Below are 14,462 nucleotides of genomic sequence, written 5' to 3'. Positions count from 1 at the left end.
AATGGTGGTCTCTTTCATTTCTAAAAGGTTGTGCATTACAAGTCAATAATTTAGCAGCTCTTCAAAGATAATTTTATTCAACTCTATTTTATGGCCTAATGCATATAAAGAAATCCAATAATGTGTGTGTGTGTGTGTGTGTGTGTGTGTGTGTGTGTGTGTGTGAGTGTGAGTGTTGGGGATGGAAACTAGGGCCTCATGCATGCTAGGCAAGTGCTCTACCACAGAACCATACCCTGAGCTCACTCAAGTTTGTTATCCATTTTAATTCTTTTCATGTCTCAGTGCCTTTCTACCCTCCACCTCAACACATGTCTGAGACAGAGCATCTTGGAGTGGCATTATATTTAGGGGAAGGCCAATAATAAACAAGCATGCTAACCTAAATAGCAGCAAACTAAAATTTTATGAATGTGAAAGGCTTACTTAGAAAGTTATGGCTTTGCTGGATGCTGGTGGCTCACACCTGTAATCCTAGCTACAGGATCCTAGCTACAGCCTAGGAGAATCATGGTTTGAAGTCAGCCCAGGCAAAAAGTTTGTGAGACCCTTTCTCAAAAAAACCCATCACAAAAAAAAGGGCTGGTAGAGTGACTCAAGGTGTAGGCCTTGAGTTCAAACTCTAATAACACCAAAAGAAAAGAAAAGAAAGTAAAATAAAATAAAATGAAAAGAACTTTATGGCTGTGCACTCAAAAACTTTCTCATGGAATGAACAGAGGTTGTGTTGAGGACAATGTTTCTCCAAAATAACCATCACTGATGGTTAATGATTCATTCCCAGTCACATTCATTAACAAAACCTTATAGGTTGGGTAGAATCAGGCAGATTTCAATTTAATTCTGCAAACACTTGATGAATGAGACCTGGGTTTCCATTTTCTCTGACCCTTAATGTGAATTGCTCTTGGTTCTGTGTGGAGGCAGTATGAAGAGCAGAGGAATTGTTTTAAAGAAACATTACCATTTGGAAGTACTTGACCTGAGTGGATTCAGTTATTTTCTGAGAGTTCAGTGAGGTTGGAATGAAGATTGTAACTTGAGTTGCATATAAAATAGAGAAAGAGAAACAGAAATGCAAGTGAAAACATTTTGCCAACTCTTGAATTTGTATATATTTTCCATCACTGATGTAATTACATTTTTTATTTTCCCAATTAGATTTTAAACCATTTGTGGGCAGGAAACTGGGGTTCTTTTAATAAGGGCTCCCAAACACATATAGTAGGGCTAAGTACCTTATAGACTCTTGGTAAACATTGGCAGACTTAGGGGAAGTATATATTCTCAAGGGTGCTTCCTCACTGCTCAGTATTTTCCATGAGAAGCAGACCTCGAATTAAAGCATCGTTCCTTAAAGTTGGGATGGTTTCCTGAAACGTTTCAGCACAATGACACTGATTAGCTGCCAGACTAATTGCTCACTACCACCAGTCTTGTTTCATAGGCAAACTGGGCCCAGGGGTAACATAACCCTTACAGTGAGGCAGACTTTCCAACATGTGCTCTGAAACCTTCGCCTGTGACTGGGGAAAGTGACCTTTTGGTGAACAAATGTTCTTTCACCTTCACTGTTTAGATGTTGTTAACACTGGGCCCCTGACATGATTGATGCATATGCTTTCCTCTTTTCTGTGGAGTAGGTTCTGCTCTTTCCCCTTTGGAGCTGTGAACTTTTTATATTGTTTACCTTTGATAAGGTGACTGGGCTACCCATAAATTTGAATGTATTTTTTAATGACCTGATGGTTGCTGAAAGAGTGCTATTCTGCTTGATAGGCTTCTAACTTTTCTTCTGTAACTCACATTACTGGCTAACACTTTTTTGAACATGACTTTCTATTAGTAATCTGAAAAGAAATTTATTTTGGCCTGTGTTTCTTGTTTGTGGTTTAACTTGATTGTTGCATGCAAGTGAGAAGGTTTTCTTTGAGTCTGTTCAGGAGAGCAGATTTTTAAAGTTCTGCTTTCAACAAGCTTCAGAGTTTTCAAAGTAAAAGAAACACCAGAAGGGATTGAAAGGCCAAAACCAATTTTATTTAGTAATTTTTAATCTTTAGAGGGCAGGGTAGCTACTTTCTCCATGTCCATCCTTGTTAGATACTCATAGAAGGAGAGATTGAGGTGGTGAAGAAGAATGATTATTGATACAAATTTTGGGAGTATGCAACCATTATCTTGTCTGTGCCTTAGTTTCCTTTCCTGTAAAATGGAAGCAATAATAATAACACCCCCTAAAAGGGTTATTGTGAAGAAAAATAGGTTAACATATATAAAGTGCTAAGGACAGAGTGCCTTGTACATTGTAGGTGCTATGTAAGTGAAAGTTATTGTAGGATTCCCAACAATTCTGCAATCCTAACAGGTTTGAAATAAAACAATGGTTATATTATTATTTGTTAAATAATTGATTTTGTGGCAGAATTAACCCAAACAGATAAACATATATATTTATATTACATATAAATGTATAATGTGTATTATATGAATGATATACATGTCATATTACATCTCCAAAATCAGAAAAATCTGGAATTCAGAAACACATCTGATCCCTGAGTTCATATGAAAGACTGGAAATGGAACAATATACTCACAAAATTACTTGCTGTTTATTATCCATCCTGATGCTTCTTGGTTATGTCCATTGATGTGTTGCCATAAAAATTAAAGAAAAATAGAAAATTCTCAGGATAGTCACTCATAACAAGTATTTGCTAAACAGAACTGATAGGTCAATAGTAATTATATATTACCAACTGCCTACGATATTAAAAGCCTTAACCTGGAAACACTACACACATGACTCTGATATACCTCACAATAATTAGTTCTACAAACAAGGGTATGGAAGCTCTGGAATATTAAACAGCTTGCTCAAAGGTGGTCAGGCTGAGCTGGGATTTAAACTCGAGTCTGTGGACCTCCACTTTACCGTGTTATTTCTTGTTAAGAGCATTTGAAACTCATGACTATTAATGGGGTTTGGTAGATTTAAAGCTCCTTGTGACAGGTCATGTTCTGTAATGCCTGACAAATTAGAAAGGCTCAATGGTGTGCTTGACCTCCCTGGAAAGGCTGTGTTCCCATGTGCAGGCGACATGTGAGCAGTGGGCAAGTCAGGCAAGAAAGCTGCAAATGAAGTTTATGAAATGAGGTATACATAGAATATTGAAAGTTGCAAAGTCAATTTTGCAACAACCATTTGCAACATTTTCATGGAAGTAAAATTTGCATCCCATAAAAATCAACAGATTTTAGATAGTTAACTCAAAGTTTTATAAGAATTATACACCCTATATCAAGCACTCCAGAAAGCTTCTTTGCCTTCTTCTAATCAGATGTCACCCCACGGGTGTCACTGTTCTATGTTTACAGTTTAGCCTTGCTAATTGTTGAGCTTCATATAAATGCAACCAGATAGGACACACTGTTCTGTCTGGCTTCTTTTAAAAAACACAGTGTTTTATAAAATACACACTAATTTTTGTATGAATCAATAGTTCATTCTTTATTCTGTGTAGTATTACATTGTTTAAATATATCATAATTTATTTTTCTGTTCTATTGTGAATATTTGAGTTGCTTCTAGTTTGGAGCTTTTGAAATAAAGCTTCCATAAACACTATTATACAAGTCTCTTATGGATGAATTTTTAAAAATTCTTGTGGGCAAGTATCTGGGATTGGAATTGTTGAGTCATAAAAAAGTCTATATTTAGTTTAATAAGAAATTGCCAAACAATTTTCCAAAGTTCCTCTACACATTTCACCCCGTCAATATGTGAGCATTCTAGCTGCTCCATAGCCTTTATCCTTACAGATGTTTTCATCTTTTTAACCTTACCTATTCCAGTGGGTGTGAAATGGTAAATCACTGTGGTTTTTGTTTGCATCTACGTGGTTAATGATGTAGTTAAGTATCTTCTTATGTGCTTATTGGTCATTTGTCTATTTTCTTTTGTGAATTGGGTGTTTAAAATATTTACTCATTTTTTTTTTTTGGTTTAATTCCCTTGGTGAGATGGCTTGTCTTGTGCTATGCTGATTATAATGTTTGTTGGGCTGTCTTCTCTTTCCACAAGTGACTTTGCAATTGGCAAGAGGAAAATCGTTTGCACAAACAAGTTTGCATTGCTTGAAGCCCCCAAGTGATTCCTTTTACAGACACTCTTCTGAAGTTACAATGAAAATATGTTATTCACTCTCCAAAACCTCATTTTACTCTGTTTGGTATCATACTTAATTAGTATGAAGTAAAAATTACCAAATTAAAAAAAAACCCAAAAGCTAAAAGCTGGTTTTTTCCATAAAAGGAAGTTTTAAAAATGTGTGCTAATTATTTAAAAAGTTTTCTTAGTTATAAAAGTGAGGTGCATTACATGTAATGTAAATTGACAAATATTTTAAAAGAAAGAACAGTGTTAAAGTTAAAATTGCTAGTCAATTTAAAAAACAAATAAAATAAACCACAGATTTCTGACTCTCAGGATTAATTTGTATTTTCTTTGGTTAGACAAAGTGCACTGTATTTCTTTCTGAAGGGAACTGTATTAACAATTCAGGAGATATCACTAGAATTGGTTCTTCCTCATATAACCAAGTGATATCCTTTAAAGGTTGAGAGGAAGAATTGGGCTCATTAATTTCAACATCAAATCTGCTGTATTTATGATCTTGTTTGAAATCTCAGCTAACCAATGAAGATCGAGTAATGATCTAAGGCCTCAATTAAGAAAAGGAAGCATGAGTTTCATTCAGATCTTATCCTCTTGAGTATGTACTGGCTGTAGCTATGAAGCACTTTTCCATTTGGAGAGTAATAAAGTTGGGAGACTAGTTTGAGAATCCTCTCCCACCCTCTGGGTTCAATTCTGTCAGGTACAGCTCATATTGAGTTGCAGGCTTTCAACCCAGTTTGCTTCCCTAAGCTTCTTTGGAATGTGTCTGTGAGTGGAGTGACATTTTCTTAATTCACGGGCCATTACCCATGTAATCAGTACTGTTTTGGGGTGAATTATGTCCTCCCCCAAATTCATATGTTGAAATCTGACCCCCCCAATATCTCAGAATTTGACTATGTTTAGAGATATGGTTTTAAAAGATGTATTTGAATTAAAATAAGGCTGATTCTAATCCAATATGACTGGTGTCCTTATAAGGACATCTAGGTGCAGATATGTACAGAAGTAAGGTTCAAGAAGAAGATGGCCACCTGAAAACCAAGAAGCAGACCTTCAGAAGAAAACAACCCTGATGAGTCCTTAGATATTGGACCTCCAGCCTCCAAGTCTGTGAGAAATAAATTTCTGTGGTTTAAGCCACCTACTCTGTGACTTTGTTGTGGTAGCCGTAACAGACTTATACTGCCTAATTTAATGGAGGATGAGGTCAACACTACAACTATTAATTTCTACTGTGTTAGGGCTAACCTGAGCTAAATGGCAGCCTATGTATCGTTAAAGTTGACTTAGATCAACTACTTCTTTCAAAAAATCCAACTTAGCATTTTTTAAAAAATCAAATAATTGTAGATTTGTTGATGATTTCAAAATAGTACTTAAGTGTGGATCAATATGTGTCACTTTGCATTCTACCTTATTTTCTACAAAACAGTCATATGAAGTATGTCAGATATATTTTCAAACTTTTAGAGCAAGGGACAAAAATTTTCCTTTTGATGTTTAACCATAAAATGTTTTTATTCTTGGGAAATTTTACTGAACATTTCCATGCCTCAATTTTCCCTCCAAAATAGGGAATAGTAATAGTAATAATAATAATGTGAAATTTTGGGAGGAGAAAATAAAATTTTTACTTAGAATAGTGTTGGTACATTATGTTTATTAGAGTAAATGATTTGGAATCATATCTAAAGATTTGCCAGCTCAGGGATAAAGCTATGTACTCACTCAGTTAAAAATAATATACCTGGTGTGTAGATTAATACCAGGGCAGGAAAAAACTTTCAAAATTAGAATACCTACTCTGAGAAGCAGTGGGATGGTTCCCATTCTTTTTTAGTGATCTGGTTGCTTGCCTTCTGCAGAGAGCTTCTGCCCTTCATTGAGAGCCTCAGACCTGTGTCTTGCTCTCCATCTGGACTCCATCACTGGGGGAAGAGACAGAAAGGCAAACACTCCTGCAGCCCACCTTTTGGTCCCTCTGTCTCACTCTCCTGACCTTTGTTTCCTGAAGTCTCCAGTTTATTAATGTGGAGTCCAGGGAGGTCTTCTTTCCAAAGGTCAGTAAAAATTTGGTGGTCCCAGTTCTTCAGACATGTATGGAAGCTTCTTGGGCTCAGAAATTCAGCACTTCCTCAGGAAAGAGTTGGTAGGCTCTCTAAAGAGTATATAATTTCTGAGGAACATATAGTATATACTAGCCATTCCACCTCAGAGTTGGTTACTTAAATCAGAAGATCACATTGCTCTGTCTGATGTCTGACTGGAGGAGAACTGGTGTACATGCAGGGAATGAGGCAAGAAGGGCAGCCTTCTCAAGTTGGGGACTGGAGGATGAGAGGCTGTGGGTACAAAGGGGGAAAGCAGGGTAAGTACACTGCTTTCAATATTGTTTAGGGCCTTATGGATCTTGGTTGTTGCCTAATGGGAGCAGAGTTTAAATGTCCTCCCCTCTGGGAGCAGAGCTTGCTTGAAGCACTACTGGAGATGAAAGTTATCCTCTTCAACCTTATTTTTTAAAAAAACCTGCCTTCCCTTATCTGAGCCATCTAAATGAGGGTAGGTTCCTCTATCATGTCTCCTAGCAACATAATCCCATCCTTTGTAGGGTCTAGCTCAGTTGACAACGACACATTTATTTTCATGGTGGCTAACATTTACTTTCTATACTAGATTATAAACTCCATGAAGGAAGACACAATAGCCTTTTTCACCATTATGTCTCCAGGAGAAGCACAATGAATTAAACTCTCAAAAAATGTTTGTTCTAATGAATAAATGAAGGCCCCCTTGAGCAAACTGTGCTTCCTCTGCTTGAAGTTGGAAATTGGAAGAATAAAGATAGCCTTATCTTTCAAGGAGGCTGGCACATAAATATGAATGGGGGTAACTGAGAGGAACAGTTCAGGTGGTTTCAGGGCCTTCGAAGGTTTTGGCTTGGGTGACTATTATCTCCATGAATTTTGCTAACATTTGATATGGATAGATACATTGATCACAGGAGGCAGAGAGCAGTGGCTTGGTTCTCCATGTGCCATACTCTCTGGTGGTTCTAGAAAACATAGTTGAAATTTGTGTCTTTATAAGATCTGTCCAGAAGATCAAAATATCATTGCATGCATCTTTGATCATTTCCCTTCTAATTTCAACTGTTGCTTTTTCCTATAAGGAACGACTATAACTTAAAGCCTTATTTGGGCTAATTTTTACCATTGTTGATAAATGATGTGTTTGCATTTTTCCTGAATTTTGCAGAGTGCTAGTGACTTTATATGGATATAGCTCAAAGACTTTAATAGAGTTGTCTTAGTTCTCATTCCTGTGGTTGGTAGAAATAGAAAAGCAAAGTCTCACTTACTTTTGTAATCTATTGTGGAATTTTGATGATTTGTTTTATATGTAGCTGATTTTTTCTCAACCATGAAACAACTGCCAAAACTTACTTCAATGTATCAGACACATGAATTATGATGATGAAAACTGCTTGTAGGCTTGTTACCTGAAACACTTGTGTCTGTGAGCTTCATAAAGAACTAGTGAGAAACAGGTTGTAGAGATGGTTGCAGCTATTAGATGCTTTTCACTTTCTGAGACTGGAAGTCTGACTGTGACATGCTGAGCATGAGGTTATAGTGTTCTGTGCTACAGATTTAATGTTCAGTGAGCAAAAATATAATTATGTAACTGAGAGCAAAAGACCTTCTCTCTTGGTTAAAATGCATTTCATTTCACTGAAGACTTGAGGTTCATAGTGTATCTTACCATTTTGTATTTCTCTAGGTAAATGGAGTATACTAGTGTATCCTGGGAAGGACCATTTCCAACTCTGCCACTTTCTAATTATGTGACATTGGCATCTCATTTCCATGTGTAAAATGGAAATTGTAATAGTTGTTCTAATCTGTCCTGTTGCATTTATGGTAATGACCAAACAAGGCAATGTAGATAAACTGCAAAGGATTCTGCAAATATTTTAATACATCAAGTAATTTTCTGTTGTTTTTCATATATATATTTCTAATTCATCAATCAAGTTATAAGCATTCTAATGTTTAAAAATTGCCCATACTTATTAGTCAAGTTTCCCTTAGGTAGTACCATTGAGGATATTTAGTGTGTGAGATTTGTTGATATAGGCATTGAACTTTATACAGCAGCAGGAGCTGGTTAGGAAGTAGTTTTTGTGTCTGATGATGGAGCATGAAATGCAGAAAGTAGGCAGTCTAGAAGGAAAGGTAGATATAAAGCAGAGGAGAGCAACAACAAATTGGAAGCCATAAGTACATCTGGAACTCCTGTAAGCCTTGGTATCTCCCCCAGTGATATGTGTCATGTGTGAAAAGCTGGTGATCCTCATTGTGGAGCTAAACACAAAGGCCCGGAAATTGAAGAAGCTAATGGAGGAGAGGTGATGGTGAAGTATCTGCTTTCCCATCCAGTGTGCTCGTAGCAGGTTAGTGATTGTGTATATGGACTAAAAAGGCACCTGCCTCTACCTTTCGAAAGTAAAAACAATATGGCTTCTGATTCATCTCAGCCTTAGGGGCTGATGCAAAACCTGCTGCCAGAAAGGCCGATGAAGAAGGCATTCAGAGTTCAAAATTTAATCCTCTCAACACTTGCTATGGACTGAATTTGTGTCCCTTTCAAATTCATGTTGAAGTCCTAACCCCCAGAACCTCAGAATGTGACTGTATTTGGAGAGAAGACCTATAAACAGGTAATTAAGTTGAAATGATTAGGGCAAACTTAATCCAATATAAATGGTATCCTTCTAAGGAGTGGACATCCAGACATAGACAACTACAGAGTGAAGACAAAAGTAGATGACTGTCTACAAGCCAAGGAGAAAGGCCTCTGAACAAACCAACTCTGCTGATGTCTTCATCTTGGATTTCTACCTTCCAAGACTATAAGAAAATAAGATTCTCTTGCTTAGTGAGGTTTTTTTTCTTTCTTGTGGTGCTGGGTATTAAATCCAGGGTCTTTCTCATGTTGGGCAAAAGCACTCTACCAATAAGTTACATCCCCAGCCCTTAATTTCTTTTGTCACTCTGTGGTACTGTGTTGTGACATCTTTAGCAAACTAAAATACCACCCCTCAGTACCTACTCCAATCACAAAAAATGGCAGATAGAGGAAGAATAAACTAAAACTGTACAGGCATGTTTTAAAAATATTATTATTATATTTTGACTCTTGAGCCAAAACACTCCATGGTTAAATCTGTGATATCTCCGGTGTCACTGACGGACAAGCGTTTCCAAGTCTGAAGTCCTTAAGTCTTCTAGTCCTAGACTAGAAGTTCTGAGTTGCTGGCTGGAGGCCATAGGTCTACAGGGTGGGGTGAGAAGAAAGTAGATAATCAGAAAGACAGGGAGACACAGAGAGAACACTTCTCTCTTAAGTTGGATCTGCCAACTAAAAATTTAAAGCTTGTAGAGAAAACTAACACCTGAACCATAGCCTACGCAACCATTGATAATTGAATTCACTTAGGTTTTTTATTGCCTCATGGTGGGTGTTTTTGCATGATAGTCTTCCATTAGCAATTTCAAGTGCATAGTCAGATGGAAAGGATCTATAAGAGTGACTCTACTAGCCAGTAGCTACTTATTATTCTTGCACAGGAACAAAAGATCTTATTTAAACTTATCAGTAATGTGCTTCAGGGTGACACTGAGGATACCCAAGAAACAATTCTTTACATACGGATAGACAAGAAAAATCTTTCCACATTGATTTTTTTTTTATTTTTGTTTCAAACTGGAACAATAACCATTTATACAAGGTAATAGAAACAGACTTCAGAAATTATTAGAAATGTTATACAGCTTTGTCTGGGCCACCTGAGAAATGGAAGCAAACAGAGTCTTCCATAGCTGCTCAAAGACTGGGTAGCCCAGGCAGAGGTGGCAGCAGTGTTCTATTTGCTACTGGATTCAAAGTGATCATATGGTTTGTGAGTTTCTATGGTGTATGGATGACTGATTTAAAGTTGTAGGCACTTACCACCTCTGAAAAGAGCTAGCTGTTGAATGTCTACTCCCTTTATGCTTATTTTGATGTTGCCTGCCCACTAATTGAGTCTTTGAGAGAAGACATTTAGCTAGGATCATAAATCACCAACCCATTCACCAGTCATTGCTTCATTTTACTAGAAGGGATGCATGCCAAATAAAGTGTCTATACAGTGAGTTAGAGGTTTGTTCCAAGAAAACTTTATGACCTGTCATGCTGGGGTCCCAGGCAGGTCCATTGTGGGTTGAAAGGATTCTTTTTGTCCATCTAGATTTACATCTCTCCTTGGTTGCTCTCTTCTAGATTCACTCCTTATTTTCATCCTCAGAACACTGCCATTCTCATTAAGAGAAGGTATAGAAAAGTGGGTTCAAATAGGCAATTTCACTGAAGGCCTTTGGAAGAGCTATTTTAAGTGCCTTACTTCGTAATAATAAGGTTTCAAGTGTGGAAAGTTGATGTCAAGCTATTTTTCTTTGAAAGATAGAAAAATTCCACCCAAGAATTTACTGTGTATGACGTTTCGAGTAAAAATCAAAATTCGCTTTTGAACAAGCCTGATCTTTTGATTTGCTTTGTAAAGTTACTTGAGTTAGCGCTTATACTAAGGCAGATGTAGGATAAATGTCCCGTTTTTTCATGCTTTTTTGGGAGAAAAACTTAAATGCTTTCATATAATCCAACAGTAGATACTTTGGCCTTTAAATATTTTGTTTAGTAACTAACTTTTTCCTCTGGAAAATTAGATGTGTTTTAGCTTAAATTTGGAGTTGCACTACTTTATCCTTGAAATTATAATTTGTTTTGGGGGGAGGAGTTTGTATGTGTGTATGTTTCATCATATGTATAGTTAATTCAAACACTAGCAGGAAATAGAAAGTAGGAACCTGATTTGGCAAAGGTGACACACAGGCTTGATCTTCTTACCTAATATTGAAGGTAAGGTCAAGAGCTTTATCAAGCTCTTGCTGAACTGGGTTGCTGGCATTCCACATATGGAGTTATTTCAGCTTGATGAAGCCATGCTTTGAAAAAGATCTACAATTTACAGATTCCTATAGAATTTCTGGTGTAGTCTTTGGTATAGATCAAATGCTTGAGTCAATGTGCAACCCAGAGGGAAAATCTATTCCCAAAGCCAAATATTTTAGGAAAAGTTCATTTATTTATTGATTTGGTGGCCCTGGGTTTGAACTCAGGACCTTGTGCTTGCTAGTTAAGTGCAAAACTACTTAGCCATACCCTCAGTCCTTTTATGCTGTAGGTTTTTCAGACAAGGAATCCCTTCCTTGCCAGGGCTGACCTCAGACCACAGTTCTGCAGTTTATGCTTCTCACATAGCTGGGATTACAGTCATGTACCACACACCTGACTTTGTTTATTGAAATGGGGGTTCTTGCAACTTTTAGCCTTGGCTGAGCTTAAACCACAATTCTGATCTCTGCCACTTACCAGCTGGCATCACAAGTGTGAGCTACTGTGCCTGACCCAGGAAAAGTTTATTTTTAGATGTAAATGAGATAGCCTTGGATTGGAGGAAAGGGTGCTGTTTTTCTTTCTTGAGTCAATGAAGAATTAGGCCCTAACTCTGAGGTGTGGAATCTAGTGAATGTGGAGACAGGGTGGGATAGGGAGCTGGCCCAGCAAGAGCCTCTAAAGTCCTGTTTGGGTGATGATCTCTTGAACAGTTAATTCTAGCAAAATTTGTTAAGTTGCTCTCTGTTATACTTCTGCTACCCCTGACAATAAGGTCTTATTAAAGTCATGAGCTAACCTCTGGGGACTGTGAGTCTGGCTAATGTTTCAGAAACACTAGCAAGAGGGACCATATCTTACCTCCGAAGCAGGAATGGGACTACTGGCGATGGACCCTGGCAAAGACATTTAGTTCACTGAGAAGCCTAACACTAGGGTGTGGTTAGAAAGGGCAACAGCCCATTGGGATGACAAGAAGGCTCCAGAGGAGAAAACTGGGGACTTTTGCAAGGGCAGAAATTAGTGTGCATTCTTGGAAATTGTTAACTAGATCTAGGCCTGGATTCCAGGAACTGGGATAATGGGAAATTATGTCATCGTGATTTGTGAATAAGAAAGAAAGCACAAGCTCATTTCCTCATCATGAGCTTGTGAAGGATCATAAGGTTACATTTACCTCTTGATTTGGAGTTTCGTGCTAGGTCTTCCCAGGAACATGCAGTCTCCTCTGGAGAGGAGGCTAGGCTCTTCTGCTTGTTCCACCTGCACAGAAAAGGAGAAAAGAGAAGAGGTTTAAAAGGAAGGGAATGGCTAGGCCAGTGGCTCACACCTGTAATCTAGTGACTCAGGAGTTAGAGATCAGGAGAATCATAGTTCAAAGCCAGCCCAGGCAAACAGTTTGTGAGACCCTATCTCAAAAAAACCTTTCACAAAAATAAAAAAAGGGCTGGCGGTGTGGTTCAAGGTGCAAGCCCTGAGTTCAAACCCCAGTACTGAAAAAAAAAAAAAAAAGGAGGGAATGCATAGTGTGGGAGAGGAGAGTACAGTACTCCTAATATCTTATTTTCTTCCCACTGAAGGAATCTTCTACCTCTCCTTAGTTGTCATGTACTGAGGACTCCTTTGAGTCTTAGACCTACTTCAGAGCTCTTTCTTCATGAATGACACAAGATGGCTAAGATCAGACAATCCAGTTCTCTCTGTCCCTCCGGCCCTTTGCCTTCTTCTATCTGCATGACCCATCTCACTTGCTCTATCTTCTCTCACCCAGGACTCTGTACCCATCCCACACCATGGACATAGTGGTAAAGATTAGGGATTTTCATAGGTTTAAATGAAGGTGAAGTTATGAAAAGACCTTTTTGCCTCCAAAATACAAAACATAAAGGGCCATCCAAACAGTAAACCTTCAAAATAAAAATGAATAAATCTTGAATTAAAAATCTACAAATCTTCTTTTATAGTTATATATAAGTTCCTTTTAATGTGGGAGAATGGCTGCATTCTAGAACATCTGTTGTTAAAAAAGGGGATATGGTCTCCAAAACTGAGAGTTCTTGGAACCCACAAGGAACTTAAAAATAGAAACTCATTTCCCCTGCCTTCTCTAAATTCTCCTCTCCCCTCAAGTCTTTTTCATATTATAAGTTCATCTCTCACCACCCAATTTTCTTGAGCCAGGGTTAGTAGCTGGGATGTCATCTAATGGGGAAAAATATAACAAAGGCCCTAAGAAGAAAGAAATGCACTTCCTTCCCAAGGTCAAAGTCCCTGGTGTTTAGATCACTCACACTCCAAGATGCTGACTTGGATCACTTGCCAGCTGGCCTGGGGCAAGGCAGGTGTTTTCTTGAAAGGGAAGAGAGTCTGGAAAGAAAAGTGAGATGCTGCATGGCTGATTTCTTCTTGACCAGTCCCCAGTGAGCAGGCTCCTTTTCCAACCTGCACCTGCACCTTCCTTCCATCCAGAGCTGAATCCCCTAGGGTGTGGAGCAATGGGTTGTTGTTTCACTTGATCCTTGGGGTTTGAACTTTGCCTGAAGCCAAAAAGACCCCTTCTTTTTTTGATCATGTAGTCACTGATTATAAATGTGTCACTAGAGGAATTTCTCAATTAGAAATAATGACCTTTATCAATTTGTTTGTGTTTGAAGTTTTAGGTGCATAAAACACATAAAACAGATAGGTCTGGAAATTTAATTTCCTAATTAATGTGTCATTCAGTTCCCAGGCTGAGGAGGTAGAATTTCAAGCCCCCTGTTTCTACTATCCACATACTCTCAAGTACTTTGGGAAGTTGAGTTTATAGGTTGGATGATGAAAGTTGTGAAATGTGAGCCATGGGCCAGGTCTAGAAAGAAGGCATGTTCCATCAGTGTAATCTTGAGGCCAATAAGATTAATCTGAGGCACAAGAACCACTGGAAATGCACTTGGTGCTGTGCCAACACCACCACTCTAGGTCCAGTGTGCTGACACCAAGGATAGAATGTAATCCCTCTGGATGTCTTGCTCTAGTCATGGCCTGATTTTATCCTGGTTAGAGGCCATCATCTGATGGCTGTTTTCATAATGCTCGAAGGAAGTTCGATTGGGACCTCAGGAGAGCTAAGTCATGGCCATTATTAGTTATAAGACTGGAAAAATCTATTGATCTCTCTGTATAAATTTCTCATCTATAAAAATGAGCATAATAACAGAGTTATGTGAAAGTAAAATGTGATCAAATACACTGGGAACTTTGAAAGCACATGCAACAACTTCCTGTGTGAAGGAGCTGGGGT

This window comes from Castor canadensis, chromosome 6 (assembly GCF_047511655.1).
Source record: "Castor canadensis chromosome 6, mCasCan1.hap1v2, whole genome shotgun sequence".
In the NCBI taxonomy this organism is placed as follows: domain Eukaryota; kingdom Metazoa; phylum Chordata; class Mammalia; order Rodentia; family Castoridae; genus Castor; species Castor canadensis.
Note: the sequence above shows the minus strand (reverse complement) of the source record.